The following is a 6,986-nucleotide window of genomic DNA, read 5'->3' as shown; positions in this document are numbered from 1 at the left end:
ACATTTAAGGATTCATTCTTCCAGGAACAACTTAGTCCTGTGATATGATAAAATCCTAGTCGGGAATTCATTTGTAATTAAAATTCACCACTATTCTTGACATCATTTAGTGACAAAATCAAAATACTAGAAACAAAGGCAATTCTTTGGTGAAGTGGGAGTAACCAGTATTCCAGCCTTGGACACTTGGCTATGTTGCTCTTTTGGCTTCCAACTTCCTTCCTTCCCACTTCTCATTTTATATTCAAGACAATGTTGGACTTTTGGACACTTCTCTTATCACTTGTTTGCAGTCACCTCTTTCCAGATATCCTCACATTCAAGAGTGAACAAAATAATATGGGTAAGAAAAAAGATGGCACTGTCCAAACAGAACCATAACTTAGGAATTCTTGCCCAGGGGGCAAATAAGGTTGACAAGAGGCATGAGGTATGGATAGAAGAAAGTCATCTGCTAGGCAAGGAAAGCTGGGCCCCCAAGCCCATAGGAGGTAACTCCAAAAGAAGGCCATTACTCAAACAAGACCCCAGGGCTGGTGGCCCAGGCACAGGTACACCAAAGGATAGTGAGAATCAGCAGAAGGCTGTGAGGTGTGACAGCATTCTTCTCTAGGAGAAATGGAATCTCTTCCCCCCATCAGTACTATGTCATTTACGATTCAATGGCAAAACTAGAATCTTTAAGCACCTTAATAAAATTTGGGGTTCTGTTCCCTCTGCCCCCTTCTCCCCTGTATTATCATCATCCTATAAAAGAGCAAGGAAAAATCTTAATATTACCATGTGTTCTTTTTCATCAGCAAAAGAAGGAAGCAAGCACTGACTTATCTGAAACATGTTTTAAAACCCAAGTTAAAATATTTTAAGTAAAATTTCCTCTCCTTCTCTCTTTTTTACCTGGAAAGTCAATACCACAGCTCCAAAGGCATGGCCCAGAAGCTTGGTGTCCATCCTGATCTGTCAGTTAAGGGTATGGGCACTCCTTCCAGTGATACAGACTACAACCTCTTTATGAAACATCACCCTGAGGCCATTCTGGTTGTAACCTCCTCCAAAGCAGGTCACTAGGTGAGTCTTTGGACAAGCAAGCAGCTCTTCTGTCACCGGGCCTGTCTCAAAGTCTTCCCAACCTTTGGCTATTACAGCACAGCCCTCCAGAATGAACATGAAAAGGAGAATGAGGTGGTAGAGTAGGATTCCCTTATAGTAAGTTTAAAGATGATGGAGACTCCATTTCTTCTAATTTTGAAAATACGTGGCAGTAAAACCCAAAGTATCTTGGCATCATGGAAAGGGTACAAGACTTGAAATCTGATGACCCAGGTTCAAATCTTGTTTCCATGTTGTCTCACAGCAAGCCTTATATTGCTTCATCTACAAAATGGCAATAAGATCATATATTATACAGAATTGGTGTAAAGAATTGCCATAAAATTTAAAGTGCTTTATGAATGTGAATTTCTATTCTTTGGTTCCCTGAGCCTCAGTTTCTTCTTTTGGAAATTGAGGATAATACTTTTACTAATAACTTTACAGAGGGTTAAGTTGAAAGGTAAGTAATAAACTGTGTTGCAAAAAGGTGAGACATTGCTATTTAGATAAAGAGAAGCCTAGTATACTACTTTTCCTAGCATCTTAGCTTGGGATAGAATTCTGATTTAGAATCTATGTTATCTCCTTCTCTGAAGCCATTCCTAAAGAAGCAGGTGCCTGTGGATGGGTGTGAACTTCATTCTCTGTCCACGTTGCCATCCCTTGCAGGAGACAAGAAGGCAATGATAGTCATAAAATGGCAAGGGAGATGGGCCACTTGGTGGTGGTTTCAAGAATCAGCAACCAATGATAGTGATAGAGGAAAGTCAAAGGAAACTGTTTCATTAATGACTTCTCCCACCTTGGAAACCTCCAAAGCTGATGTGGAAGCCAAAGGTTTGGGAAAACAAGGTGATTTTTCAGCCCTCGGAGTTCTATTCCTCCTCCATTGGGCATGAGAGAGGGATACATATTGCAGGAGGTTAGGGGGTACTCCTGCTATCCATGCTGGATATCCAATTAGAGTGAAGAGGTCACAGGCGAAGAGACTCCAGAGACCTTAAAGGTCATTTAATCCAAACTTCTGATTTTACAGACAAAGAAACTGAGGTCAAAGAGGTAAAGTGACTTAAACAGCAAATTAAGGAAAGACTCACAAACCAGAATCAGGTCTCTGATTCTAAGCACTACATTTGCCCATGATGCTACTACATTAAATTTGACCATGAAGAGAACACAGGGAAGTTTGGATATGAGTGTCCACTGAATTATGACACTGGAAGCCAGCTAGTAGAGGGTTTAGGAGAAATGAAGTGGAGGTCCCTATTTGGACAGCTTCTTCAAGAATGGAACTTGAGAAGGGAAGGGGAGAGATGATCTAATATATGGCCAACATGGTCAGTAATAATGAAGAAAGAATGAAAGAAATAGGCAGATCAGGTGCCAGCCAGGCACTGTTCTAAATGATTAATAAGTATTATTTCAGTTAATCTCCACAACAACCCTGAGACCATTTTGTTCCCATCTTCTGTATTCCCTTTTTTACACTTAAGGAAAATGAGTCAGGTAGAGGTAAAGTGATCTGCCTAGGGTCTGAGTAAATGTCAGAGGCCAGATTTGAACTCGTGTCTTCTTGACATCCAGCACTTTATCCATGGCACCACCTATCTCTAATGAGTGGTTTTCTCTAATTTGGGGGAGAGTTTGATAAGTTCATGAGCATCAGAGAAGGAACCAGACGACAGAAGAATACTAAAGATGAGGGAAAGGTACTGAGTGAGGGAGGATGTTAATGAATAGAACTTGCTAAAGAAGAAACAAGAGAACAAGATCAAAGCTACATGTTGGCCTGACCATGAGTTGGGTTGCTACAAGAGTTGGCCTTGCCAATAACAAGATCCTCATCGTTATCAGGATCTACAGTGAAAAAGAAGACAAAGAATCATGCTGTCACGGAGATGTGAGATATTGAGGGGAGACGAAGGAGTTCTTGGAAAATGGCCTCAGTGTTTTTTTTTAACAAAGGATGAGGAAAGGTCCTCAGATAACAGTTTGAAGGAAAGGGCTACTGGGGACGGGGGCGGGGGGTTAGGCACTGAGAAAGGAAGAAGTTTGGAGCAGCTACTGTACAGAATAGGATAGCAAAGGGATTAAGGAAGAGTACTAGGATTGCCTTGCTACCATGTTGAGGACCAGGTTGAGATTAGGTAGCATCAATCTGTAGTAGATTCATAAGATTCTAAGATTGGAACGAAGAAGACCTAGATTCAAACTGGACATTCTGTGCTCTCTGGGAACTCTTCCATGCATCTCAAGTAATTCTCTAGGATTTGTCTACTAAATCATAGGTGGGCTGCTATCTGCCTTGGTGAAGGCAGCTTCCCCCACCCTGGAGGTTCTCTCCAGAGAGAAAAATCCCAGCCCTAGCCATCTTCCTCCAAGGCCAAAGGAAGGTTTGTGAAAATGCTTTGAAAAATGAAAATCAATACATAAACATACAGTTTTAATGTGAACAATAAATATTTCTATAGGCAATACCAAGTGTCACCAAACACCCACGGCTACACGGTGGTGCTTTCTATAGGGGAGCGCCTTCCTTACAGACAGATGGATACTACTATTTCAAAATGAATCCAAACTGGATTTAAAACGTGTCAGTGCAAATAGTCCAAAAGAGTGACAGACAGCGATTCTCCTTTGTGGGCCTTTACACCATTTCAAGAAATCGACCCACTTGGAATTTGGACACATTGCTTGCATCGCGCACTTCAGAGGAATGGCTGCAGCTTTCCTCCCATCTCAGAAATGAAAAAAACAAAACTCCGCTTTCTTGTCATGAATTGAGGCGCTATCTCCGGTTTTCGGGGTGGTTTTTAGGAAGAAGCTGTGCAACGTCTCCTCTCCAGTGTCATAGCAATCCACAAACAGGGGCTGTGTGCTCTTAATGTCGGCAAGCTGCTTTCAGAAAGATATTCTAAATATATGCACGTTGCTAACACAGAGAGTAGCAGGAGCGGAGGCTATGGAATACCAAAATCAAACAGAGACGATCTTAATTATTCTGAGCTCCCCAAACCATTCCTGAGTCTAGAAATGCAACAGCTAAGGCAAATCAGATTAATTCCGAGAGGCTCACCAGCTTACAAGCAGTGATTTGGGGCTCTTTGCACTCTTTTTTCGTACATCCTAAAACTATCAATCTTAGGCATTTCAGCTCATCGGAATTCACTGAAGCCCATCTGAAGGTTTCATTATTCTTTAAGAGTACATTAGTAACCCCACCATATACTTACTTTGAAGACTTTGTAAATTAATTATTCTGACAGTCTGCTGCCAAGCCAACATATCAATCATACAATTAAAACTGGAGGGGCACAAATTAGTATGTTTCAACGGTCCCAGGATATGTCGAACAATGAATGTTCTGCTTAGAAACCGCCACCGATTTCGCCTCCTCTAAGAAACGAGAGTGGCTGTGGGATGGGATGGGAGCATCCCAGTGGGAAGGATGGGTTTTTGAAGGTGAGAACTGTTGTTGCTTCGCCGTTTCCTCCACCAACATCCTACCCAACAAAGACCCTCAGCCTGGCAGCTCAGGACCCGAGTGGTTCTATCTGTGAGAAGTCCAGTATGGTGATCGCAGCTCAGGCAATAGCAATCTCTGCCACTGGCTTTCCCCTCTCTGGGTGCCAAGCCACAGAAAACAATATTTGGAGACAATGCATGTTGCTACCTTATTACTCCATAAAGTAATGTGCCGGGCAGGTTGCATCAGTCCCACAGCCCTCCTCAGCTGAGGCTTCCCTGGTGGCTCAGATGGCCCTAGAGACAGGTTCTGTATCCCTTCCATTTATAGGGAGAAAGAGAAATGGCTTTGCCCTTAATAAATGTAGAGAACTAGATAAAGAGCTCACGACAGCCTGCTTTTTACTCCCTTAAGCACTAAGACCTTTCTTAACCCTGCTCATTCCCTCCCTCTGCTAATTTTGCAGGAACTCTGCTATTAGCCCCAGAAGATGATGAATGTCTGAGAGTCCAGTAAGGCTGAGCTCATGAGAGGACTGTCATTAAACACAGGCACTGTAGCCAAAAGGCAAAGTCGAAACTTCCGAGCCACCTAAAGCTGCTCTACTTTTATTTCATTTTATTTTTTCTTCATAGCAGCTGGCAGTCAGTGTTTCCTGAAGTGGTTCTTCTAAGCACTGAGGCTTAATAAATTGGCGCAATCTCACAGACTGCTGTTGTTCAGGGCTGGGCCATGCCACACTCTTGAGTCAGCTTGCATCCTCACACTTACAAGGCTCTCAGCATGTTTCCTGGATGGTAGCCCTGCAGTGGCAGGCTAGCCACAAAAATGGAGCCACTGCTAAAAGGACGACTAGGAGGCCTTTGTCCTGTTCGCTATACGTTGCCTCAAGTGAATTTCCAAGGGCCGCAGAGGGAAGGCAGCTCAGCTCACTGCCAGAGATACTAGTCTGGGCCCTCTGCTTCCAGTCAGTAAGAGTTCAAAAGCTACAGTAAGCCACTGAAATGACTTAAATCAGTGGGTAGATCACACCAATTGTTTTGGTGTATATATTTCCTTCAGTTATATATGCCACTGTGTACCTTTTAGGTACCATTAAGAAGTCAATTAAAAATGGAGGGAAATGATCATTTATATCACATTCCATGTAGATATGTGACCTTAATATTAAATATCGTAGTAAAAAATGAGAAGAGAAACAAATCACATTCCTCTCTTAGCTACAGGCAGATAGGAGCCATATTCTTCATCAGACAAGGGATACAGGCAATTCTAAAATGGAAGACATAACTTTGATTGCATGAAATTGAAAAGATTCTATACAAACAAAATTCTTTCACCAAGAAGAAGAAGAAGAAAAAGTCAAAGGGGAAAGGGAATTCTTTTATAGCTGATGTCTCTGATAAGAGTTTGGGAATGACTTTTACATGTATGTGTACATTCAAACAGGCATGTATAAGTACATAAATGAACGTGCACATGTAAATAGAAATCGTGTGTATACTGATCTGTTAACATTAATGTATATATTTGCATGTACCTGTAACTGTACATATATACAAAAACAATTGCCCAAAAGGTTAAAGGATAGAAAAAATGGCTCTCTCCAAAGAAAATGTGTAAACCATTAACAAGCAGGTGAAATCAAGCTTCAAATTAATTACTAATGAGAAAAAGTCAAATCATAAAATAACTCTGAGATTTCACTCTACATCCTTCACAATGGCAAATATGACAAAAGAAGTCAATAATGGAAGATGAGGGATGATAAAAAGGAGGACAGATCCGGGGAGGCAGAGAGAAGCAGTAACATAGACTTTTGAAGAGGGACAGAATAAAATGGGATGGAGGGAGATGCATGGTTAATATTCATAACTGGGAATGTGAATGAAATGAGTTCACCCACAAAATAGAAAAGGACAGCAAAGTGGATTAGAAACCAAAATCCAACAATATGTTGTTTACAAAAGGAACACTTGAAAGAGAAATGCATACACAGTTAAAATAAAGGACTGGAACAGAATCAAATGTGCTTCAGCTGAAGTAAAAAAGGCATATCATGAACTCGGACAAAGCAAAAGCGAAAAAAAAAACGAATTAAAAGAGATAACCAGGAAAACTACATTATGCTAAAAGGTGCCATAGACCATGAAGCAATATCAAAGAAATTTTATAGCAGGTTCCTCCGATAAAGGCTAAAATTTTATACTGAATAGAGAACTGAGTCAAAATTATTAAAATAAGAGGCATTACCTAGGTATAAATGGTAAAAGAATATAAACAGGTAGTTTTTATAAAGAGAAAGCAAAGCTATCAATAATCATGTGAAAAATACTCTCAATCACTAGAGAAATACAAATTAAAATATCTCAGAATGACAAATACTGGAGCAGATGAAAGAAAAATAGATATACTTCTGACCTGTTGG

This window comes from Monodelphis domestica, chromosome X (assembly GCF_027887165.1).
Source record: "Monodelphis domestica isolate mMonDom1 chromosome X, mMonDom1.pri, whole genome shotgun sequence".
Classification (NCBI taxonomy): domain Eukaryota; kingdom Metazoa; phylum Chordata; class Mammalia; order Didelphimorphia; family Didelphidae; genus Monodelphis; species Monodelphis domestica.
This window is presented reverse-complemented; position numbering follows the sequence as displayed.